The sequence below is a fragment of the Hermetia illucens genome, chromosome 2, assembly GCF_905115235.1.
Source record: "Hermetia illucens chromosome 2, iHerIll2.2.curated.20191125, whole genome shotgun sequence".
Classification (NCBI taxonomy): domain Eukaryota; kingdom Metazoa; phylum Arthropoda; class Insecta; order Diptera; family Stratiomyidae; genus Hermetia; species Hermetia illucens.
The window spans coordinates 77,072,119-77,099,532 of record NC_051850.1 but is presented as its reverse complement, the minus strand read 5'-3'; positions in this window follow the sequence as shown (position 1 = coordinate 77,099,532).

Sequence of the window (27,414 nt, the reverse complement as noted above, 5' to 3'; positions counted from 1 at the left end):
AAAATAGAACACCATTTGATTGGCAAAAAAGATCAATAATATTGAATAGGAAAGGCAACAAAGTATTCAAGTTGCCATCTGCTCCAGTTGCTGTCCCACATCAGAAAGATTTCTAAATGCATAAAAATGCGTACCTGAGTCATTGTTAAAACAATCGTGAGCCAGGCCGAGTGTTTTAAGAGAGGAAGTACTGAAGCAATACAACCAGTGCAGATAATTTATTGGGAAACACTGTAAAAAACACCACTCTCTCTATAATGCTTTTCTTTATTTAAATAAGCCGATTGACCGTTGATCACATGAACTCATCTGGGAAACTTTGCGCTAAGACTTATTGCTTCATTTCGTCGAGTCAAGGCTTCAAAAAATATCCGAAGGTAAACTTCTCATTTAGAGCCAAAAAAGTTGTGCAAGTCGTTAGAGAGCAAGCGAACGCAAAGAAAGCTTCAGAATATGACCTAATTAGAAGGAAAATGTTGTAGGAGCTCCTAGGTATCGGAACCACCTACGTGACTCACATATTCAAGGCAATTCTGCGTCTCGTCTATTTCCCCAAGCGTTTGGAAAGCCTCAGAATTCGCAATGATTCCTAAATGTGGGAAGAACCAAACCCATTATATAAGTCTATAAGTCTACTATCCATTCCCTCATAGGTGTTCCAAAAATTACTACTTAAAAAAATATCACCATATCTAGTGCAAAACAAAGTAATTCCTCAGCGCCAGTTTGGCTTACAATCGAAAAAGTTCATAGGATCATCTTTGAGTTAAGGAGTGCACTGGAGAGTAGAAAGTATTGCTCAGCGGTCTTTTTGACAAAGTGTGCCACGATGGCTTAATTTTTGTAATAAATAAGCTGCTTCCAGTACAGTTGAAGAAATTTTGGAAGCGCAAATTCAGAGTGAAATACAAAAGCTTTAGGTCCCGCGAGTAAAATATCCAAGTTGGAGTCCCTCAAGACAGCATCTTTGGTCGACACTCTACCTTATCGATACCTCGAATCTAACTAACTGAACCTAATCTGATAACTTCAAAGTTTGCGGATGATACTGCAATTTTAAGTATCCACAGTAATTTTCAGGTTTGCATCAAAAAAATTTACAAATCCACATCCATAAACCAAAATGGAAAATTCGCGTAAGCGAAACCAAGTGCTGTCATGTCACTTTCACTATAAAACCACAAAGTTGCCCTAAGGTCTCAATCAATTGTGTACCCATCCCTCAAGGGAATGATGTAAATCATCTCGGTTTGCACCTCGATAGATGACTTTCGTGGAGAAAACATATTGAGACGAAGGCAATGCAAATGGCGCTGAGAGCAATAATATGTATTGGCTTCTAAACAAAAATTATCTGCTGGGACTCGATCACAAGCTTCTACTCTATAAAGCTGTCCTCATGCCAGTATATACTTACGGAATTCAGCTGTGGGGCCCAGCGTGCACATCTAACATAGTCCAGAACAATGCGGATGATCATCGGCGTACCTTCGTATATGAAAAACGAAAACATCCACAGGGACCTTAAAATTACGGAATTCATTCCAGGTGATAAAGCAAGATTAGGTCCCATCACCAACCCTTTAGCCAATGAAAATGCAGAGGAACTCGTGCACTGGACTGCTCTACCATGATTCGAAGAGTAAAGTTCAAAATATGGCAAAAATGTATATCAAAACCGTTCGTGTTTCTCTCGGTATTCATCAAGGAATCGCTCTTCCGCCATTCCTGTTTGTTTTTGTTATGAACACTATCACATGAAACATGCAACGTCGACCGCTTTACAGACTGCTTTATGCAGATGGCGTTTTTCCTGCGTTTCATTACAAAGGTGATTTCAAGCAACTTGCCGAAAAGTATGATGATCGCCTTATGCGGCACGGTCTCACGCTTATTTTGAACAAAACCGAATTTTTGACGATAGATCACTGTCAATGGGAACGACCTGCCGAGTCAATGGATTATTATTAGATTATGAAATTGCTTCAAGCATCAACATTTACTACAGTGTCGTTCAACGACAGGACTCTGTTATTTTGGATGCAAACTAGCTGTCAAAGACGCAAAAGCTTTGGACCAGTGGCGTAACACGTCTTGATCACGTCCGAAATGAAGACATCAGCAATCGATATGATTCGATTCCTGAAAGGGTCAAAGGCTAAAGAAGAAGAAGTATCGACCAAAAGGCGATAGTGGCAGTCAATAAGTTACCTATTAAAAAGGACGACAATTTCATGCTGGCTATCAAATGAAGTCAAATGCACTATCTTGAAATGGTGGCCGAGCAGCTCGCTCCACGCAAACATGATTCAGAGTAGCAGAGGCAAAGTGGAAGTGTCGTGGGAAGTCCTAGAAGGAGTTAAAGTACAATTTAGCAAACCATCAACGATAGTCCGTAAGTGTAGTTAACGCGTTATGCCCCATTCATGAAAAAATGGCAATCATATCAAGCTAGTTTCTTCTACAACCAATACCAATTAAGACAAATTAACAAATGAGACCATTTTAAAGATTTCATACCGCATAAAATTTTCCGATTTTGTAGAACAACATTAAGCCCTCAAATTAAAAAAAATGAAGCTGAAATCCAGGCTAAAAGATAAATTCTGAATCATAAACAAAATAAATAAAAACTCCGCCGTTGCCGGTCCCAAGCCCGGTTATAATTCGCGCAGTGAGTCGCAGACCAGTACCGCTTTGTAACTCGCAGCAACACAATCGCCGCCATCATCAGGGATCGTGTTCGATTTGAGGTCATCGAGAAAACTGGTGACCGAGAGTCGATGGGGCCAGAGGCAGCGGTATCAACAATACCACCCCGCACTGCAAGGAACAGTTTCAGTACTCGCCGAAGCATTGTTCTCCACCGGCCAGCTGAGATTTCGGCTGAGGTTCGGGACGAATTCAAAGAGCGTGTATAGAATTCTCTGATATAGATCCTTTGCATAGACAAGGTATTCCCAGGCTCCATGCATCTCCAGTAACTCCGAAAATTCTATCTCAAATCAATGATGAGATTGCATCTCGGCTATGTACTGATATGTCGCTGCTGCAGCTACAATCACTGGTGTGTTGCGGTGTAGTTGCTCGGTCAGAAGATTCGCTTTCATGTTATTAGTTTGAGTGACCACAGAGATCCGCCAAGGATAATTCGTCTGGAACATCGGCGGGATTCACTAAGGCAGGACATTGCTAGACTGATTCAGATCAGCACTGGCAATGCCAGCAGACGGGTGAGAAATAGGGGTTTAAAAAAACTATGCCATCCCCAATGAGACACCCGCAGCTGAAATTCTCGACACATTAGAGCAAAAACTTTCTGTCGTATGTAGTCGGTTACGACAGTGTAGCGAAAGTCATTCCAGACATGCCCAGAATGTAACATACTCGAGGAACCAAGGGAGCTTTTTCAGATCCCTCAACGAATCCCAACAGAGCGCCCGGACAGCGCAGTTTTGGGGTGCGGAAGCGAAAGGATACTGGGGTGGGCTTTGGGGGTTACCCGCCTAGTTTGCTGAGCATGCTGACTGGATCCCCACCGAAGTCGCCGGCCATGCCACAACGTTTCGCGTGAATTTTGCGGATGTTGCGGATTTTGTGGTATAAGAAATTTACCAGGCGCACAGCATAAATCAGGACAGGAATTCCCTTCCTTCCCCACTACGGGGATTAGCCACCTTATCCCTAAGACCAACACGTCGATGTCCTACATCTGTATCGCGTTAATCCGAAACTATTAAAGGTGTCCGGATAGTGGTTAGAGCACAAGGCTGTCATACGGAAGGTCGCGGTTCAAATCTCGCTGGTGGCAGTGGAATTTGTATCGTGATCTGACGTCGGAGTCAAATCAGGGTAATAATCTCGGGCGAGCGCAATGCTGACCACATTGTCTCCTACAATATACTGTAGTGTACCGTTACGGTCTTGAATGAAGTGCTCTAACACACTTCAAGGCCCTGATCCAATATGGATTGTTGCGCCAATGATTATTATTATTATATTAAAAATTTTGGCGACAGTCATGGAAGGGTGGCATACCATCTTATCAGTCCGCACATCTGAGGGTGCTAATACCTCAGAGTCCATCCGTATACGGAGGGGCATCTTCAAGGAGGATACCTTGAGTCCCTTTGGATTTGCATGGCACTGAACCCCATTTCCTGGCTACTGAATGATGCTAGAGCGCATGGTTTTGCAATAAAATATGGCCTACGTGCTAAGTGCGCACTGACACACTTAACGTACTTAGATGTATGCTGCATGCTGGGTAGTGACGACCATCTTAGCAGTCCGTTGCGAATAGTAGACATGTTCAGCCGTGATATTCGGATGGAGTTTGGATTAGACAAGTGTCGAATCCAAGCCGTCTGTAAAGGTCATCACGAGCCGCATGCCGGCCATAGCATTGGTGACCTCCACATCGAAGCTATGACCGAGACAGACTTCTACAAGTGTCCAGGAATTCTGCAAGGATCACATGCTCGAGTTGGTGATCTGCGCGATGCTCTGCTGTCCGAATTCCTGCGATGTGAAAAGCTGGTGCTGAAATCGCTCGGGGAAGAATCAAATAAGCGCGTTGAATGTATTCGCTATCGCTTCACTGGCTTATGCATTGGGAGTATTGCCGTGGACGAAGACCGATCTGGAAAACGTCCAGCGGCGGATACAGACAACTATGTCCAAATTCCGAGTACATCATTCAAAGTCTGCCGTGGAGCGGATGAACATGTCTCGTGAGGTAGGGGCATGGTTGACGTGGCGGCACAACATCATCGTCAGGTCGACTCGTTGCGCGCTTATTTTTACAGCAAAGAGCAGGCAAGTCCCTTGCATGCGGCTGTCTGTAAGGCAGACTGTGGGCTGACTCCACTTAACTTGAAAGATCGATCTTTTAATCCTCTGAGTGGGGTGAAGTCGGACCAAGAGCGGATCGATGAATGGAAGTCGAAGGCAATGCACGGTAAACACGTGAATTGTCTTTGGCAGCCATTTGTCGATTTGCATCTGTTGAACAGATGGCTGTGTGCTGGGGAGCTCTTTGCTGAGACGGAGGGGTTTGTGTGTGCCATTCAGGATGGCGTGGTCGCCACCCGAGCTTATAAAAAGCTCATCATGAAAGAACGGGTGGAGAACGACCAGTGCAAAATATGTGGTTCGATCACGGGAATATGTCCGGTTTACCGATATGAGCCGCAAGCATTACTGGCTAGTTCTGCTTGCAGCATGTATTGGGACCGGCAAGGTCTGAATGATCGCCATATTGCGCACAACCAGCCTGACATACTGTTAATTGACAAGACGAGTCGCCGTGCGTATATTATTGATGTTGCTATCCCTCGTAACAGCAACGTTGAACGGAAATACGTGGAGAAGAAGTTGAACTATGAGACACTGGCTCGAGAAATCAAAGAAATTTGGCATTTTGAGCGGGTGGTTGTAGTCCCCATAGCATCGTCAGCTACAGGCATTGTACCTAAATTCCTCACGCTTCCCTTGATGTCTTGAATACAGAACTATCCCATTTGTATGTAGCCCGTTATGTGTATACGCTTAGCATGTCAGACTACTCACTTTAGTGTGAAATTGATATTTAGTTCTTTGGGTTGCAGTAAATTTACACGGTAAAGACAAATTTGAGCTATTGCAACTTGGTTAGTAATAGTGCGATCTTGATCAAAATCGATGCTCCATGTTATTATCTATATTTTTCGGATTTTTCGGTTAATGTGAGAATAGGTTCGCAATCGCGAGGCTTTTAAATTCACATCCAGTGTATCAAGCTACCGTTATTTCGGCCAACCTTTCGGTCGTTTACCATCAACTTTAATGTTAGGCCAATCTTGGCAAGTGAATTCTCGTTAGCGTGAATTACATAACTATACAATCGAAGACGCCTCTCTCGCAGTTTTCCCACAATCGGTGCAACCCTACGTCGATCGCGCATATCCTCATTTCGGATGTGATCGGAATGTGTCACGCCGGCGTCCAACGCAATATCTTCGTCTCCATTACCCAAGACGCCGTTCGTTGTCTTTTAAGGTCGCCCGACACTCAGCAACAGAACCGACGACATTGCGGTAACTTTTAGATTTGAGCCGTTCGTTGATACGTCGATCACAAAAAACACTAGTTATGCAACGGCATTTCATCCAGGTTGCGTTAATGCGTGAAGCAATTTCGTAACGCAGTTCTTCATTGGCTTATACCTCATCCCCTATCCATCGCGGTTTGACGGTTGGTAAGCAAAATATCGTTCTTGTCATTAACGCAACAGAAGTATTCGATATCCTGTGTGCGTTTATGTCGGTTTTTGGCAAGTCGATGCAGATCTCTCTCACCATCCTGAGTGTCCGGTTTATCGGAAAAGTTTCTGTAATGGGTCACTCGGGTGACAGCGATCGCTTTCTTTGCTCCCCGCTGGCATTCTTACACATTTAGCGAGCGTTACATCGTGGGAAAACTTGTAGTAGAGCGTTTCTTTTCACGGACCTTCATTCAAGTATCTGGTTGGTCATCGTGTCTTTCATTTGGCTCCACGATTCTTCCAAATTGGTAATGGTTGGTAATAGCGTTAGTGAAATCATTTCTTGTTTCTTCTCGCGATTTGATGCGTGGCGAGCCAGTGCATCACTCACGGCTTAATTCGCAGGACAGCAACCAACGGTCCATATTGAGGTGCGATGGTGTCACTGCAAAAGGCTTTGTAATCAGTGATGGTGGTAAAATATCGGCGTCTTATGCGAATATAGTCGATTTACGTTTTCCTGTTCCCACTATAAAATGTAGGAAGATGAGACAAACATTTGACGAACCATGAATTCATAAGTACAAGGTTATCGGTGTCATTGCACGCTTCAAAGTCCTTTCGCCTATGGCGCCTGTTACAGCCTGCTTTTTCAACCACATGACCATTAAGGTCGTGGGAATAATCGTCAGCAGGCACGTCACAAGCCTTTTCATGGAGAAATTGGCATCTTTTCCGCCATCACCTTTTCAGAAAGGCTCTTGCGAGTTCCTCGGTTTTCCACTTAAATTTTTTTTTGTGATTTTCCGGTTAAGTAGTTTCTGAAAACGGGTTCTTGAACTAATTGATCCTTTTCGCACTCTCCAACTGCTCTTCTTTACAACCAATGTGCAAACTACTTTGAAAAGTGCCCAACGTGCAGCAATGTAATTCACGGCATGTGTGGGGGGTTCACAATTCTAACCTACCCAATTTTGTATCAATAAGTATAACGGTGTTTAAGAAAAGTGCATATGGCAGAGGGACAGATATATAGTGAATCGATGTTAATAACATTTTGTTTTTAACAAAACCTAAAAGGTGTCCAGATGACTCAGTGGTTAGAGCGTTAAGCTATCATACGGAAGGACGCGGTCCTAATCTTGCTGGTGGCAGTCAGATTGGTATTGTGATTGGATGTCGAATAATAGTCGACTCAGCTGTGAATAAGTACCTGAGTCAAATCACGGTAATATCATCGACGCAGGTAATGCAAAGATTGTCAAAGGGTAGTATAGTTTCCAGGGCGAAATGTGGACTGGTACCTATGATGGAACATAACGCATGGGAAACGCCTGCTGAACCAACAAAAGCGCTACTACCAAACCCTATCTCCATCTCCACGCGGTGATCGCTGGGAGCTCTTCCTTACTGAAAAGCTGCAGACGGAGAAGGACGAAGGTGAGTCTAAAAACGGGACAAATTGGACCAAAGTTCGAGGCTGGGCAGGGCTGAAAATCCTACATGCAAAACAACTTGCTACGAAGCCACAAATGGAGCTTTGGACTGGATTGCCAACTCAACAACGAACCGGGCAACGAAATGGTTGTTGTTACGCGGAAAGCGATTCACAAATAAACACCCTCTCGTTGCCATGGTGCTCCGAGCTCGAATAACAATACCACCCAGAATCCACTCTGACAATCAGGTGAGAGAAGCCATCCACAGCACAGCCTTCCGTAACTCCTATAAGGGGAAAACGGATGTCACAATAACCACAGTCAACAGAGGTGGAGATCCCTTAATTGACAAATGATCTTGACAATTACTTAAAGAACGTTATCATTGACATGGCCACAAAAATGCTCCGCCCCAGTCTCCAAAAAATTGGGAACGGTTGGTTCAACGATTAATGTAAGCTAACAACGGAGCGGAAAAATGCCGCATACCGAGTAATGTTGCATTCCTAAAGAACGCGGGCATGCGCAGAGACTTATCATGATCTTCGTCAAACGATGAACCGACTTCGCAGACAGAAAAATGAAGTCTGGGAAAACCAACAAGTCTGCGACCTCGAAAAGTTCGGGAACCATCCGCACCAGGCGCGGAAGTTTTACCAACAAGCCAACAAGATGAAGCTTTATATACCTCGATGCTCATTCTGCCGAGACAAAGAGGAAAATCTGATTTCCGACAGAATGGGCATATTGAAGCGATGGGTTGATTATTTTGATGAACTATTCAACAACCAGAACATCGGTGAGTTGAAAGCCCCGTCAACTATAGAAACAGTCCGTCCAATCCATCAGCTTAAAAGTCATAAGTTGGCAGGAGCCGATGGAATCACAGCCAAATTGGTTAAATACGGAGGCGACCAATTACACCAAGCGGTTCATCAACTTATGCTCAAGGTGTGGGGCAGCGAATCAATGCCTGAAAACTGGCAACGAGGCATTATCTGTTCCATACATAAAAAGGGAGATATCACACAGTGCAGCAATTATGGAGGTATCACGTTACTGAGTACCATCTGTAAGGTATTCCCCGCTATCTTACTAGGTCGAATAGTCCCATACCCCCGAAACATAATTGGACCATACTAAAAAGGCTTCACTCCAGGCAAATCAGCAACAGATCAGATTTTCTTTCTGCGGCAAGCGACGGAAAAACTGTTAGAATATGGACATCAGTTGCACCATCTTTCATCGACTTTAAAGCCGCCTATGATAGCATAGCCAGGGTCAAAGTGTGCACGGCCATGAGACAATCCAATATCCCGAAATTAATAAGACTGACTGGACTGACCCTGACTAATGTGCGATTGTATCCCTCCAACTCAAAACGACGGACAAATACTACCACCACCAAGTACAGAAGAAACAGTCCGTGCAATCTTCTTCTTTTTTTTCTTCAGCCTTTGTCCCGTTAACAAGCGGGGTCGGCTCGTCGTGATCGGCTTCGCCATTTGGCTCTATCGAATGCCTGATCTGGGTGCAATCTCGAGGCTTTCAAATCCCCATCCAGCGTATCAAGCCACCGTTGCGTAGGTCGGCCTTTTGGTCGTTTACCATCGACTTCGATGTTCAGACCAATCTTTGCAAGGGAATTCTCGTTTGCACGAATTGCGTGACCATACCATCGAGGACGCCTCTCTCGCAACTTTTCCACGATCAGTGCAACCCCATAACGATCGCGGATATCCTCATTTCGGATGTGAAATAAACGTGTGACGCCACTGGTCCAACGTAGCATCTTCGTCTCCATTACCGCTTAAAAATCATAACTCGCCAAAAGCCGATAGAATTACAGCGGAATTGGTTAAATATGGAGGCGACCAACCCACCACACCAAATGCTTCATCAACTGATGCTCAAGGTATGGGATAACGAATCAATGCCTGACTAGCAACGAGGCATTATCTATCCCATATATACCAAGTCGGGAAATTGGAAACTGGGCGCTTCAGGTAAGAAAGGTTTTGTTTGCTTCTTCTGTGAGTATATTTGAGTGTAGAACTATCATATTTGTACGAAGCTCGTTATGTATATGCATTAACATGTCTGACAACCCACTATAGTATGATATTGATATTTAGTTCCAGTAAATTTACACAATAAAGTCAAATTTGAGCTACTGTAACTTTGTTACTAATAGTATTATTTCGATCAAATTTGGGGATAATATGCTTCATATTATATTTTATACTACTACCAAGCTTTATAACTCTAGGGTAAAATTAAGGGGGATTTTAGTCAATTTTCCCAAAAAATGATAATATACTATTATTAACTTAATTTCGATTCGTAGTATTTTGAGGCCTAGGCACCATATAGAGGCAGCTTCATGAATTTTTTCAGATTTTTCGGTTAGGTAGTTTCTGAGAATGGGTCCGTTAAAGAAGTTGTCAATTTCCACCCCTCCCACCTCCCGCCTTTCTAACAAACCTGAAAACTAAGACCAGCTTAGTACTAATCGAGGCCTTTCGTTTGGTACCCAACATGAGCATATTCGGTGAAAACATTTTTACACCCCCATTTTATATGTATGGGGACACCCCATAAATCTCAACGCAGAAGGATATCATTCACTGCATAGCTGGAGGTTCACAGTTTCCACCTTCTCACCAAATTTCGTGTCAATCGGTATAGCCGTTTCTGAGGAAAGTGCGTGTGACAGACAGACATTGCATTGTTTTGTTTTGCAAACAAAACCTTAAAAAGAGGGATATCACGCAGTCTAGCAATTATAGAGGTATCACGTTCTTGAGTACCATCTACAAGATATTCTCAGCTATCCTGCTAGGTCGGATAGCCCCAAACACACAATATCATTGGCCCATAACAAAGAGGTTCACTCCAGACAAATCAGCAACAGATCAGATTTTCTATGTGCGGCAAGCGATGGAGAAACTATTGAAATATGGATATCAGTTGCACCGTCTTTTCATCGACTACCCGTTACGGCTCCGCACTCTCAATCTCTCTTCCCTGCAGCAACGCCGGATCTTCCTTCGTATTTGTACTCTCTGCCAACTCGGATATTACTTTCCGCATCGCCTCTCACAACACATGTAGTGCGGACATTTTTGAAGTACTTTTTGCGGACCTCGAGATTTACTTTCACTCCCTACAGCTTGGGTCCTTTGACTCTGTCCGCTTCTTTAGTTTTAAGTGTAAGGTAAGCTATTTACTTACTCCTGCCTCGCGTATTGCTCGGTAACTTCCGCATATACCACGTATATTGAATACCGCTAGTTTAATATACAATTATATCTATCAGAATTAGACAACACGCGCAAACTTCATTAACACGTACATATTGCTACATATCCACATATGTCTCCCTGGAGTAATTGATATTGATATACAAATGACTAAAAAACTAAAACTAAATATTTCTTTGCAATCCGACTCATATGAGCTTGCCTTGTCTGATATTGACGACTTGATCATGACGTCATTGAAATTTTAAAATGTACGAAATTCACAAAAAAATGGAAAAGTCTCACCTTCTATAACTTTATTAATAATAGTTGTCACATTCAGCGGACACTGGAAATTGTCAGGAACCCCTCTCTTGTTGAGGAAACAACCCCTGAATTATTTTCAACAAGAGGAGCATAGGGCACGTGATCTGCGGAGATGATCGGCCTCTGAATCGTCCTGTTACGATTTTATAGGCGCTACCCCATGGATTTAAGTCCGCCTTCAAACAGAGCTCCTTAAAACAGGTCTTACTCCGCTGGATGGCGAGCTTGAGGTTCTTGCGAGCTTCCCTTTAGGCATGCTCCTTTTGCCCCTGATTGATCCTACTCTAACGAGCCGTTCGTCTGGCTCCTTGGCAAATCGTTCGAGGACTGGCAAATTCACTATTCCACCAATAATTCTAGTGGAGAATGAACATCCCCTAGGCATCGACGCGTCACATGCCTTAGAGGTGCTTTGTGTAACATGGAGAACTCTATACGTTCCTTGTGGCTCCGTTCTTAGTTCAAAGGTGATTGCCTGGTGGTCGCTGGACGTGAAGTCCTCGCTAACTTGCCAGGCCATGTCACGTGCTAACGTAGGGCTGACAAAAGTGAGATCTACAGTTAAACCAATTCCCCCTTTCCGATAAGTGTTTATATCGCCTTCGTGGGCCAGAGCCACATCCAACTGGGCGAATGCTTCTAATAAGAACCAAACCCTTGCGTTAGTTTCTTTGCTGCCCCACTCGATAGCCCACGCATTAAAGTCACCGGCTATCACCTTTCGACTTTGTCCCCTTGCGTCGTGAACAAGATCGTCTAGCAGGTCTTCAAACTCAGGCAGTGTGAGGCTCGGTGGGGCGTAACAGCTATATACGAATATACCGCTTATTTTTACCCACACGAAGCCTCCCTCTAACCGCCCGGGCCATGCTATATTTTATGGCTTGACGACCGCACGCCCATATCGCCGCTCTACCAGTTGAATCTGTGACCCATATACCACCGTCAAGATTTCTGTACGGTTCACTAATCATAGCAATCTCCATCGCGGATTCGTAAGTGGTCTGGCAAGCAAATCTTGCGCGACCCTGCAATGATTAAGGTTTATTTGTATTAACCTCATTTTTTCACTGCAGTTAGCGCCTTCCTAAATTCTGGGCATTTATCACTTCCGGCAAAATGCCGGTTATCCCCTTCCTCCTTTTCTTCGCACAAAATGCATTTGGGGTCTCTACTGCACTCCTTGGCAATATGTCCTTTTCCCCACATCTTCGACATCTATCGGACCGATCGCTGCCGCCAGTGCATGCCTTCGCGAAGTGTCCAAACATTAGGCATTCGAAGCACCTTTTAAAGAGATCTGTTCCCTTAGTCGCCAAAGAACCCATCCAATCCGAATCTTCCCCACGGCCAACAACTTCTGCGCTGACTCCACTGGCAGTCGCATTGTCGCCGTTTGAGTACCGCCATAAGCTTTTCTTAGGCTCACGATAGATTCTTCCCTGAATTCCTCCAACTTGAATTGTTCCTTCAATGCAGTGCAGATCTCTGCACTGATTGTTACCTCATCGAGATCCTTGCACTGTATATAGACCTCATGTTTTTGGGAACGAACCGCGACATTCTCCTCAAGTGAGTTTATAACTTGGTTACGAAAGCCGTCGGTTTTTCCCACGCTGGATTTTCTCAGCTCAAACATGAGATCCCCCTTCTGGGTCCTCCGTATTTTGCTGACATTTCTGCCTAGGTCTTTTAGGTCGGGGTCAGATTTCACCTTCTTCAGTATCTCCGCATATGTTAGATGTCCTTTGCTGGAGATTACAATTGCCATCGGGCGAATTCGCACCTTTGGTTTCTTATTTCTTTTTTTATTCACGAGTTTAGTAAAACCATCGTTCTTATTTTCTTTCAGTTTCGGTTCACTAGCCGACTTTACTACTTTTGGTACTTTGGGCCCTTCTGAACTTTTAGTTCCATTTGTTGGACTGGTCAAGAATTCTTTTCTCCTTTTTGGGGCCTGTTGATTCCCTAACGCTTCCCCCTCCTTGTCTCGCACTCTTTTACTTGAGCGAAGGTCGGCGACTTTGTGCTTGGGTGTCACTTGGGTCGCTTGTGACACTGTTGAGGCTGGGATGTCGGGCTTTTCTTTAGGCTGAGCTCTCTCCTTTGCCGGCTTTGATATTGAAGAAGATCGTAGCAATGATGAGCTTTTCCTTAAAGGATCAATTTGCTGCTGCTGGCGTACCTCTTGATTAAATCCGATTGGTGTCAAAATCACCTTTTTGGCCAGCTATCTCCTTTTAGCCCATCATTTTTCGCCTTTGCAATTGGTGTTCTTGGCAGAGTTGTGCTTCATTTGAACACCTCCTTGTCCAAATCTAACACATTTGTAGTATTAGATGCAACGGTGGCCAAGTTGTCACCCAATGAGGCATTGCGGTCGAGGGATGTTGACGACCTGGAGCCCGCTTGCTCACTCCCAAAAGCCGCCGGCTCTGGGGTTCCGAGCCCCTGCACCGTAACTTTACTCCTTCTCAATTCGTCTATGTTGGTTTTATTTTCTGGGTGTCCTTCCCATAGCCATTTTGGTCCACGCACTAGAGATAAGCAAGCGAGCGGCTTGGAAGTGATGATATGATTCCCGATTCTAACACAGGCGTGATTTCTCTTCCGGCGCTTCGTGATGAGGACCGCTTCTGTTTTTTCCTCCGCAAGCGTCATACCAGAGCTCTCCAACCAGCATTTGACAGCACTGATTGCCTCGCTTCAGTATAATTCAGCGTCCTCGAGATGCTTTGCGACCACCAGCGCTATGTCGTCAGCATAACCCACCACTGTGGCTTCCTCCGGAAGGGGTAGATTAAGTACATCGTTGTACATGATGTTCCACAGTAGTGGGTCCAATACGGAGCCCTGTGGGCTACCCGCGGAAACAACATACTCCTCGGGTCCGTCATCAGTATCATACTAGAGCCTCCTTTCGGTTAAGTAACTATCGATGATAGCAGCGAGATAGGCGGGAATACCAACCTTCGCTAGGGAGATGCGTATTAGATTTCAATTGGTCAAATTGAATGCATTTTTCAGGTGCAGGGTTACTACCACGCAATATTTGCTGGTACTACCCTTTCCGTGAATTGCATCTTCGGCCAAGCCAGCAACCAATTTGATGGCATCAATGGTTGATCTGGCTTTACGGAACCCATTCTGCCGATCGCAAAGGCCGCCTTGGCTCTCAACAACCGGGAGTAATCTATTATAGATTACCCTCTCTAACATTTTCCCCACAGTGTCCAAAAGACATATGGGTCGGTATGACGATGGTTCACCTGGAGGTTTACCAGACTTAGGCAGAATTACCAACTTCTGTCGCTTCCAAGCCGCTGGAAAGATTCCTTCGAACAACTCAGCGAACATGTCCGGCCTGGATTTCACGGCAAGCTTAAGGGCCTTATTCGGTACTCCGTCCAGGCCCGGCGCGTTATTGTCTCCTATTCTGCTGCAGCTCTCCAGCAGCTCGTCTGTGGTGACTGGTGGGATTGCCGTCACATTCAGAGGTGGGTGGAATGTGTCGGTGCTTTTAGCAAGAGGGTAGGACACGTGATCTGCGGAGATGAACGGCCTCCGAGTCGTCTGTCCGTCTGTCCGTCTGTCCGTCTGTCTGTCTGTCTCTCTGTTGCAACCGAATTACTCGGAAACGACTGAATCGATTGTCACGAAATTTTGTGATAATATGTGGTCTGTGTGTCCCTTTACATGCAGGGTGGTGCCATTTTGTGTTAAGTTTCAAGAGAAGCTCCCCACATATGCGAAAGTGGGTATACAATTTTTTTCACAAAATATGGTCATGTAGGGCGTCAAATGCTCGCGCATAGCTTCCGGCATTCCGGCCCATTTAAATTCAAACCAAATTTTCTTAACTTTATCATAGATCTTTGATCACATATTTACTTATTACATACAATCTTGTAGGGTGTGCAGCGCATTTAGGACGGCGTTGACGGAGGCGGTGTGTGTCATGGCGGGAATGATCCCTGTACATCTTCTAGCGAGCGAGGCACACTGGCTCTACGATAAACGGAAGGCAAATCCAGCCGAGATGAATGCGGATTTCCGAAAAGCCATCAGGAGAGAGTTGTGAGGCAAGTGGCAACAACGGTGAGGTAACTCCGACAAGGGCCGGTGAACCCATACATTAATCTCGTGAATGAAATGGGTCAACCGAAAGCACGGAGAATTGAATTATCATCTGACACAGTTCCTTACGGGACACGGTGGCTATAGTACTTGCTTCGCTTCGAGTCTCCCAATTGTCCTGAATGCGGTGCTACACCTGAAGACCCGGAGCACGTTATGTTCCATCGTCCCAGATTTCTGCAGCAGAAAAGGAGGTTGAACAGCATGTTGGGGGCGGACATCGAGCCCTCGAACCTAGTGGAAGAAATGCTGAAGTCGGAGCAAAGCTGGATGGCGGTAAATGTGGCAGTAGCCGTGGTACAGACAAAACTCCTGGAGTTGTATCGAGCTCGGAAGGCGGCGCGACGGAGACGCGACATGGACGAGCTGGTATAGCGAACCAGAGCCTACCCCGCGAAGTAATACCTCACGGTAGTCCCGCGGGGAGGGGCGGAAGAGTGGGAGTGGTTTTAGTGGGTGCCAATACCACACACTGCTGCAACCTGGTGAGGCAGCGTCTTTCTAAGATTTCCACCTCCATCGATAAAATATATGTATATATATATATATATATATATATATATAAAGCCCACGGACCCTCTTCCCGCTCAACCGGACCGAGGGCCTATCAACCTAAAGATGGGCTGAAGGCAACATCCAAAGGCCCGTATCACAGCGATCATGCGTTTTAACGCAAAGTGTGTGCGACCATGCGAAAATGTATTACTACATCCCGATTGTCGCAAACACTGCAGCCAATGACGCGGTGGTTCTACACTTCAGAGACATGTATTTTGCATCGAAGACAGTGCGGATCAAGACCGAAACCCATTAAGTTAGATTTTTACCGCACAGGACTCTTCGGACTATAGCACAGGTTGCAATGATAACCGCTTTTTGCATCTCCATGTATAGTCTAGCCCTAAGATCGAGCGTTTTCAGCGCTTTATGTAAGTTCTACGGGACTAATCACGTCGCTGAAATTACCACTGCGACTACTTCGATCTTTTGTAGTCTCCAAGTCTGCTTCATATTGTCTGCCAAGGGGCCGTAGTTCCGGATTTTTTCGTGCTGTTTTTCAACAGTGTTCCGGTCCAGCGATACGGCTACATCGATTATGAAGCACGTTCGTTCTTCCTTCAGAAGCAGAACTAGATCGGGTCTGTTATGACTAACACTGTGGTCGGTAGCAATAGTGTGATCCCACAGTTGTTTGACCCGATCATTTTCCAAGATTCTCTGCGGAGTATACTTATAATAAGGATGGTATGTGGCCACTAAGTTATACTTCAACGCAAGGTTTTGATGGAGAATCTTGCAGACGCAGTTATGACGATTGTGTACTCGGTACTGCTCAACATCCTGCACGCAGATGTTATGTGCTGGATGGTCTCCTCTTCACAGTTGCATAACCTACAACTGGAGTTGGTGATTGAGGAGTCGTGAAGAATGTACCGTTTATAATTTTTTGTTGGGAGCGAAGCATCCTGAATTGAAGCTAGGAATGCTTCGGTTTCATAGAAAAGTACACCATTAGTCACCATTTTTTGGAGGCTTCGATGTCAATGCCTGACAACAACAAATTTTTTATATGACCTCCGTGAATGGGTTTCTCTTTCCACATGTCGATTTTCTGTTGAACTGAAGTAACATTCGACATGGGATCCCATTCTCTGCTTCTCAAGTTCAAAGGAGATAATTTATTATCTGCCATGACGGCAGCCTGATGTATTTGGCTAGAGGATTGTTTCTCATAGAAAAACTCCTGAAGAGAATGCACTTAATTGTAGTGCAACGTTTTTAAATCAAGTACCCCCCTTTCTCCTTGATGACGTGGGTTATTTTACAATTTTTCGGCAGCCCTATTGTGTATGTTGTTGTTTGCAAGAACTACCCTTGCCCGTCTATTGACAGATTCTAAATCCGTATTACTCCACTGTATAACAACAAGTGTATAAAAGGACGGGAATGACGAAGGTGTTGATTGCCATAATTTTATTTTTGCCGTACAGCTCAGTGTTAAAGACAAGATCCAGACGCCGTCCAAATTCCCCCAGCAACTTAGATTTGATTATCACCACAGCAGGTGTTGTTGCTTGCAATATGACGAGGTATTTGTATACGTCGTCCGAATCCATACCCTCAATTCGGATGTTATTTTGGCTGTATCCTTCGTTGTCGGTGTGTTTTCCCCGAACAATTGTTTTTATGCGACATTTTTCCAAACCCAACTGCATGCCGATATCCCTGCTGAACTGGATGGTGATGTCCAGCAAAGAACGAAGTAGGTTCTCGTCTTTGGTATAAAATTTGATGTCGTCAATCTACATCAAATGACTTAATGTACATTTCGACAATATGCCATGCTTGACTTGGAACCCGTATTTGCTTTCATGCAAAAGATGGGATAGCGGATTCAAAGCCAAACAAAACCACAGTGGCCTTAGAGAGTCGCCTTGGAAAATACCACGCCTGATTCGTATCTCTCCTGATGTTTGTGCTTCGTGCTCCAATTCTTCGTTACTTTTCTCAGAAGAAGAACGACATTCGGGCTGATTTTATACAAGCGTAACACTTGTAGTAACCACGAATGTGATATGGAGTCAAAGGCTGATTTATAATCGATGTAGGCTGTCGAGATATTTCGTTTTTGATGGACAGCCTGCTTTACAGCTACCGTATCGATTATAAGCTGTTCTTTGCAGCCTCGGGAGCCTTTTGCGCATCCTTTTTGCTCCTCAGCTATCAATTTATGAACATCAAGGTGTTTTGAGATGTTCGCGCACAGAACTGAAGTGAAGACCTTGTAGATGGTAGGAAGACAAGTAATTGGTCGACGTTTTGAAGGGCAAGGGGCACCCTGTTCCTTGGGGATGAGGAAAGTTATCCCATTGGTGAAAAATGGTGGAACTAAATCAGGATCGGCAATCATCTGATTAAATTGATTTGCCAATATCCTCTGAGTGCTCTTGAACCGCTTCAGCCAGAAGTTGTGAATCTTGTCAACTACCGGCGCCTTCCAGTTACCTGCCTTGTCAAGGGCTGCTTCAACGTCGACTTCAGTTACGTCAGGCATTGTCGTTTCGGGGAGGGCCTCGCATGAACGCATAAGATGTGGGAGCCACGTTGCTTCTAAATTGCAACGGCTGGATTCGCTCCAAACACTTCTCCAGAAGTCTTCTGCCTGATCCAGATCGAGGTTAGTTAGTTTAGTTTAGTTAACTGGGGAGAGCCGCGGCTCCGAGCACTCAGGCGATTATTAGGCCCATTGTACTATCCCCGTAGTTGCCTATTCAATGGATTCCCGCCTATGGTGTTCGCAGGCTTTAGCGAATCTGAGAACATTCTCCAGAGGCAGAGAGTGTGCAGATTCTTCATTGACGAAAACCTTGCCAAGGTGTCTTCGTCTGAGATCTGAGGATGCCGGGCAGCCGCATAAAAAGTGCAGGGCCGTCTCCTCCTCCTCCTCACATTGGCTGCACACAGCCGAAACCACTACCCCAATCTTTTCCATATGGTAGTTTAAGGGGCAGTGTCCCGTCATGTCCGACTTCTTAAGAGACAACAAAATGCCGCTCTAGGGGCCCTAGGCTCCTTCACAAGGATTTTCGCTTGCCGGCAAGAGTCCAAATTTTTCCACTCGGTTGCGTGAATCCTTGCAATTTCACACGTCAGAGTAGACTTGACAGTAGATGGTCGGATTCCAAGAGCTGGTTCTGGCCCCACTATTGTGGATCCAGACCCTCGGCGAGCTAGTCTGTCAGCCTCCTCATTGCCGGCGATGTTAGATTGCCCCGGCACCCACATCAGGAATGTTTCGTTTAGTCGGCCAAGTTTCAGCAGCACCTGACGAGAACTCCACACCAATTCGCTTGATATGTTGTTGCCATTTAGTGCTGATAATGCCGCCCGACTGTCGGAACAAATTCGAATGGTGCGACCCCTCCATTTTTGTCGCAAACATTCTTCTGCTGCCAATGAAATGGCACATATCTCCGCCTGGAATATGTTCGTCATTTTTCCGAGGGGTCGGGCAAGTTCTATAATCGGATTCTCTGAGAACACCCCTGCGCCCGATCCATCCTCCATGACTGACCCATCGGTGAAGATTCTTAGGTCTGTAATCTGAAAAGACTCATGGCCACTTGTCGACCATTCTTCTCTTTCGGTGATTACGACAGTGTATGTTTTTTCAAAGATGAATTTGAAAACCATATGATCGGTCGGCATCAGGGCTATCGGATGTTTTTCAAGGAATTTCCATGCCCGTTGGATTGGCCGCCTTTCCACGCCCCAATGGTATCGAGCCTATATGCGTCGTTGGCCGCTTTCCGTTCCACCTCCAAGTGAATGCGGGGTAAATTTAGGATAGCTTCAAGTGCCGCAGTCGGCGTAGTACTCATTGCTCCAGTAATACTTAGGCAACCAAGTCTCTGAATCTTAGCAGCTTCCTGCTGTTAGCAAAGTTCAGTCTTGGCCACCAGACGATGCATGCATACATCAAAATGGGTTTTATTATGGATGTATACATCCAGTATATCCGTTTAGGTGAAAGTCCCCAGGTCTTACCTATCGCATTCCTGCAGCACCAGAGCAACCTGCAGGATTTCTGATATTGTTCCTGGATATGATGCTTCCACGTTAACTTGGAGTCGAAATGTACTCCTAAGTACTGGACTGTTTGTGCCAGCTGGATTTCCGCCCCTGCTAAGGTGGGTAGCGTATAGCTACCCCACCTGACGTTCCTAGTGAACATAACTAGTCCAGTCTTCCTAGCGTTCACCGTGAGTCCATTGCGGAGGCACCAGCTGTGGATTACATGCAGAGTTGCATTCAAGCGGTCACATACGGTGTCCGCAAACTTGCCGGTAATTATCACGGCTAGGTCGTCCGCAAATGCTTACGCGAAGACTTTTTTGTCCTCCAGGAGCCACAGCAGGGTATCCATCACCAAGAGCCATAACAGTGGAGAGAGAAACCCTCCCTGTGGGCAGCCCCTGAAACATCCTGCTTCAATAGACTTCTGGCCGACCGATATGTGGATTCTTCTCTACTCTAGCATGTGAAGGATCCAACTGATTAGCAGCGGTTCGATTTCATGCTGTCTTGCCGCATCACGAATTGCCGCGAATGAGGCATAATTGAAGGCACCTTCGATGTCCATGAATGCGCCTAAGGCATATTCTTTTTCGGACATCGTCTTTTTTGCCGTAAGTTCATGGAGTGCTGTCTCCGTGGATTTGCCTTTCTGGTAGGCGTGTTGCCTATGGGGAAGCGGCCACTTAGGAATGTGTGTATCCCTTATGAACCGATCTACTAGTCTTTCTAGTCCTTTTAGCAGAAAGGACGTTAGGCTGATCGGTCGAAAGCTTTTTGCGTCTGTGTAGGTGGGTTTTCCTGGTTTGGGAATGAACAACATCTTCACATCTCGCCATTTAATTGGAATATAAGCGTGTGCTAGGCATGCGCGATATATATTCCGAATATGTAGACCCATGGCATCCATTCCTTCTATTACTAGCGCAGGGATGATGCCATCCGGATCTGCAGACTTGTATCTATGAAACGAGTTAAATGCCCATTTCACTCGCTCCAGTGATACTACTTTGCATGCCAGATTCCAGTCTCTCGGTTCAGGGCTGTATGCACCTGTTGGCCCCGAGATTAGATTTTGGATGCTGCCTAGGAAGTGTACTTCAAGCAAATGATTTGCCGTTTCTTCATCGCTTTCTGTGTACTTCCCATTCTGTAAGCGTAAATAACCCAGTTTCTGGTTACGTTCTTTGACCAGAATCCGCTTCAGCTTTGAGGTTGCCTCAAGAGAGTTATTCTCTTCGCAAAAACGTCTCCAAGATGATCGTTTGGCCGATCTTATGCTCTTCTTTAAAGCCTTCTCTGCCTCTTTATAGCTTGATTCACCCTTCAGAGCACGATTGAGGAGCATCCTTGTCGTTCTCCTCTGTTTTACCAAATCCGAGTTCCACCATGGTATTTTACCCTTCTTTGGCATCTTGAGGGGACAGCTTTCTTCGAAAGCTTCTCTCATGCTAGTTGTGACCATCTGGGTTGTCTTCTCAATTCTAGTAATGGATTTGATGCGCTTCCCATGGATCGTGATTCGGGCGCTCAATTCTGTTCGATACATTACCCAATCTGTCTTCCTCGGATTCCGAAATGGAGTGGGCGGAGGTGGATCCATGCCCATAACGAAATCAATGCGTCTGTGATCCGAGAGTGTGATATCGTGTGATACTCTCCACTCTCCGATCAGAGCCGCGATGTCAGGAGATGCCACCGTGATGTCGATGACCTCTCGTTTGACCACGTTGAAGAAAGTGGGTTCATTACCCACATTTAGGATCTGCAAATCGGTTCCTACTAGATACTCGAGTAGTCTCGATCCTCTTGATTGATTGATTGATGTTCGAACTTCCCCAGCATATGTGGTGAGCGTTGACATCACATCCTGCTATTACCCCCATGCCTCTACTTTTGGCATATTGGATAGCTCTGATGAATGTTCCACTAGGAACGTCTTCTGCGTCGTAGGGGAAATATGCAGAGCACCATAGTATCTCTTTATCTCCCGATTGACTTTTTACGGTTAGCTTAGCCGATGTGGTGTCGCCATCACATAGGTCGTTAACCAGGTTAGCCTGGAAGTCTTTGGAGACTACCATGCAGGTGCGGGGTCGATCGCTTCCATTGGCATACAATAGGTCAGCATGTTGGAAGTTTAGGCCCCTGACTGCCCCACCAACAACCCACGGTTCTTGTATGAGGTATATAAATGTCTTGCAGCTATTGATCCGACGACTGATAAGTGCAGTCGCCGCTTTACAATGCTGCAAATTTACTTGGGAAATGTGGCACCTCATCTACGTTTCAGGTGTAGATGCCGGGGGCAGCATGTCCCCTTCAATGGTTTTAGGAACCGACACTTGTAACGTGACGGTCCCCAGCCCATAGTAGAGCCCGTCTTTTCCTGAACCTTCTTAGCATCAGGTTCGAAAACGCCGATAGTGAGAAAAGTTCCCGGCTTATCGATTCTCTCTCCTGTTTTGCAGCCTAGCAGCAACCAGGTGGAAGTGTTAAGGTTGTTCTGTACACCAAGTTGTTCCAGAACCCCAAAGCCATTTCGCTCTTCTTCTGGAAGCCAGAGAAAGCACTTTTTGATCGGTGGAAGCTCAGAAACCCTTTTTAAGGTTAGTCGCGCACCCTCCCACACATCGTTAAGGGAGGAGCAGTACTGCCTGAGCCACTCGTTCGTGTCTTCGTCGGCAAAGTTCAGCCGTAACATTTTACGGTATACACCTACCGACTCAAAGCAAAGCTTAATGCCTTGCGCGGACGCAGTCCTTACAGCTAGGAGGAGTTTCCTCCTAAGCTGTTCGCACTGCTCAGTATCATAGCCGGATGGATTAGAGTCGTCATACAGGACCCATCCATCGGCTTCGATAGCCTTGACTGCAAATGAAGGCCTAGCCGCTGCCGGCCGAGCCCTCTTTGCTGCCTTTTGTGTCGAAGAGTTAGGATAGTCCGAGGACCGCTGCCGCTTCAGTTTCCCCTTAGCCGCAGGTGCCCCGAACGCTCCTTTCCCCTCAACCTTGACACCGCTCTTTGGTTGTGCGTTGCCCGGAGGCGGTTTGCCCGGAGGCGGTTTGCCCGAAGGCGGTTTGCCCGAAGGCGGTTTGCCCGGAGGCTGTTTGCCTAAAGGCAGTTTGCTGTCCGTGGACAAGTGCTTACCCGTGGGCAAGAGTTTAGCCTCAGCAGGTGGCGCCGATTGGAGCCTGAGGTCAGGAGTACTGACAGAAGGGGCCTGCTTCGGCTTCTCCGTTAAGGACTGGGTCCCAATTGAATTGGTTCCCACTTGAATAAGTGGGGAATCTGAGTCTAGACTCAGGTTCTCCATCGATAAGCTCAGGGTTGCCCCTTCACCCGGGGTTGGATCGTCGCGATCGAAGTTTAATAGTATTTGCTTTCTAGGTTTATGTTTTTTTGTTTTTTCATAGTTGGCTGCCATGGCCTCAATTTTTCTGGGGAAAGTAAGTCGATCTCGGCAGAGCCCCTTTTTGCCGAGACAAGGCTAGTTGAAACTGGGGGTCGCCTGGTACCCAGAGTCCACCGTTTACGGCCACATCTTAACCCTTGTGACCATTCAGCCCTCGGCACGGTAGTCCCACCTTGGTTTGGGGTTTTGATTACCGCTTGGCTTCAGGTGTCACCTCCCGTTTCCTGGCGGACCTTCCTTACTGAGCTCCCTCACCACGACAAGGTAGGTAAGCGTCGAGGGAGCAGATCGAGGTTACTTTCCCTACCTGATTTGGTGAGATTTTTGTAGAATCCCAGTCGGTCCTTCGCTGAAAGCTTTTTTGATACCTACGGATGCGATTGGAGCATACCGCAAGTTTCTGCTTCAGCACCTCGAGGATTTCTTCGATTGGCATATCATTGGACAGATAGTAGTTTCTAATGATGTTCGTAACGCATCTGTGCACTCTTGGCGATGGATTTCCAAGGAATGCTTGCGTGACACGACCAATCTCCTTTCTCAACTTTTCGACTCTTTTGTTGAGTCGAAACATCCAGAACGGTAAAATCCTTCTGCGCATACCTCTGTTATTCGCTCTAAGATGTTGATTATGGAGACGAATAACCATGCTGCAACGTAGATCACGCTGTGAACCTCTGTAGCAGTAATCTCGCAAGCCAAACGATCAGTCAAAATTCTGTCAACGGCAGCAATGATGTTAGTAGTTGCCGAAGTAAACTTCAGTTTTGGGATCTTTGGCCTAGCGTCTGGGAGAATCTCAGCATACTCTGTGAATGCGACCTAGGATGCGGTGAAAGCCTCATTATAAATTGGGTCGACATCCCCAGTCGCTAAGCTTTCCCCTGATTACTGGGTTCATGGAGTGCCTTATAAGTGGAGTATTCGTATTGCTCCTTTGTTCAGTCCGGTAAGTTGGTGACTCCAGACCGAGCTCAAGTGAAACCTCTGGGAATATTTGTTGCCTAGTTGGCAGGGCAACTCGATTATTTTTCACTATCACCCGGTATTGATTGACAACGTTCTGCTTCGGAACATGACTTAGTTCCGGGAAGCGGATTATGAACGCGTCATGGAGTCGGTGTCTGTACCCTGATGGATTCCGTTCCAAATCCGTGACACGGTGATAGGCGTGGACGATAAATTCGTTAAGTTCGTTCGTCCAAACCATACGACGCTTAGATCTCCCGTCCCTGGTGGTTAACGGCATAACCGCCAAAACATCCAAGGGCGAAGAGCCGCTCTGGTGTTGTCGAACGACCCCTAACCGTGTTGGCTACTGTCTTCGTGTTCCCGGGGTCCCATCAAAAGAATTTGAAAAATTATCCCCAATTTTGTTCCCACGGGTGTTGGGGAGGCAGTCAACCCTGCAACAGAGCCCCAATGTTGCAATGAAGGTATTTGGAGGGGAGCCCCTGAAATACAGTGTAACGTCACTGCAATTCATCTGATAGGCGCGTCGGTCCCTTCACCCCGGATTACGGATTTGTTAAGGAGGTTTACTACCCCTGAACGGGAAGAATGGGTAAGGGAGGACGAACAAAAATGGAAACGTTCTGCTTGTCCGCGGCTACTTATTTACAAGATAACCTTGTGATATTCGTAGCTGACCCGGTGGGTCATGTCATTATCCGCAACCCATGACACGCGTGCAGCTCTGCGTTTGCAAATCAGGTAAGGATAAACTTGGTACGCCAGGATCTGTATATATATGTATAGTTCAAAAAGCCCACGGACCCTCTTCCCGCCCAACCGGACCGAGGGGCGACCAACCTAAGGATGGGCTGAAAGCAACATCCAAAGGCCCGCTTCACAGCGATGATGCGTTTTAAAGCAAAGTGTGTGCGACCATGCGAAAATGTATTACTACATCCCGATTGTCGACAACACTGCAGCCAATGACGCGGTGGTTCCACACTACACAGACACGGATCTTGCATCGAAGACAATGCGGATCAAGACTGAATCGCATTAGGTCAGATTGTTACCGGACAGGACTCTTCGGTCTATAGCACAGGTTGCAAGGATAACCGCTTTTTGCATCTCCATGTATAGTCCAGCCCTAAGATCGAGCGCTTTATGTAAGTTCTGCGTCCCTGAAATTACCACTGGGACTATTTAGACCTTTTGTAGTCTGCAAGTAGTTTGACCCGATCATTTTCCAAGATTCTCTGCGGAGTATACTTATAGTAAGGATGGTAGGTTGCCACTAAGTTATACTTCAACGCAAGGTTTTGACGGAGAATCTTGCAGACGGAGTTATGAGTTATGACTCGGTACTGCTCAACATCCTGCACGCAGATGTTATGTGCTGGATGGTCTCCTCTTCACAGTTGCATAGCCTACAACTGGAGTTGGTGATTGAGGAGTCGTGGAGAATGTACCGTTTATAATTTTTTGTTTGAGAGCGAAGCATCAAGCAGTTAGGAATGCTTCGGTCTCATAGGAAAGTACACCATTAGTCAGCCGTTTGTTGGAGGCTTCGATGTCAATGCCTGACAGCAACAAATTTTTGATGTGACCTCCGTGAATGGGTTTCTCTTTCCACATGTCGATCTTCTGTTGGACTGAAGTAACATTCGACATGGGATCCCATTCTCTATTTCTCAAGTTCAAAGGAGATAATTTATTATCTGCCATGACGATAGCCTGAAGTATTTGGCTAGAGGATTGTTTCTCATAGAAAAGCTCACGAAGAGAATGCACTTGATTGTAGTGCAACGTTTTTACATCAAGTACCCCCTTCCTCCCTGATGACGTGGGATAGTGATCCACAATTTTACGCAGCTCTATTGTGCATGTTGTTGTTTGCAAGAACTACCCTTACCCATCTATTGACAGATTTTAAATCCGTATTACTCCACTGTATAACAACAAGTGTATAGAAGGACGGGAATGGCGAAGGTGTTGATTGCCATGATCTTATTTTTCCCGTACAGCTCAGCTTTAAGGACAAGAGCGAGACGACGTTCAAATTCTCCCATTTCATAATTGCCACAGCAGGTGTTGTTGCTTGCAATATGCCGAGGTATTTGTTCACGTGGTCCGAATCCATACCCTCAATTCGGATATTATTTTGGCTGTATCCTTCGTTGTCGGTGTGTTTTCCCCGAACAATTGTTTTTATGCGACATTTTTCCAAACCTAATTGCATGCCGATATCCCTGCTGAACTGGATGGTGATGTCCAGCAAGGAGCGAAGTTGGTTCTCGTCTTTGGCATACAATTTAATGTCGTCAATGCACATCAAATGACTTAATGTACATTTCGACAATATGCCATGCTTGACTTGAAACCCATATTTGCTTTCATGCAAAAGATGGGATAGCGGATTCAAAGCCAAACAAAACCACAGTGGCCTTAGAGAGTCGCCTTGGAAAATGCCACGCCTGATTCGTATCTCTCCTGATGTTTGTGCTTCGTGCTCCAATTCTTCGTTACTGTTCTCAGAAGAAGAACGACATTCGGGCTGATTTTATACAAGCGTAACACTTGTAGTAACCACGAATGTGATATGGAGTCAAAGGCTGATTTATAATCGATGTAGACTGTCGAGATATTTCGTTTCTGATGGACAGCCTGCTTTACAGCTACCATATCGATTATAAGCTGTTCTTTGCAGCCTCGGGAGCCTTTTGCGCACCCTTTTTGCTCCTCAGCTATCAATTTACGAACATCAATATGTTTTGAGATGTTCGCGCACAGAACTGAAGTGAAGACCTTGTAGGTGGTAGGAAGACAAGTAATTGGTCGATGTTTTGAAGGGCAAGAGGCACCCTGTTCCTTGGGGATGAGGAAAGCTATCCCATTGGTGAAAAATGGTGAAACTAAATCAGGATGGGCAATCATCTGATTGTGAGTGCTCTTAAACCGCTTCAGCCAGAAGTTGTGAATCTTGTCAACTACCGGCGCCTTCCAGTTACCTGCCTTGTCAAGGGCTGCTTCAGCGTCAACTTCAGTTACGTCCGTCATGGTCATTTCGGGGAGGGCTTCGCA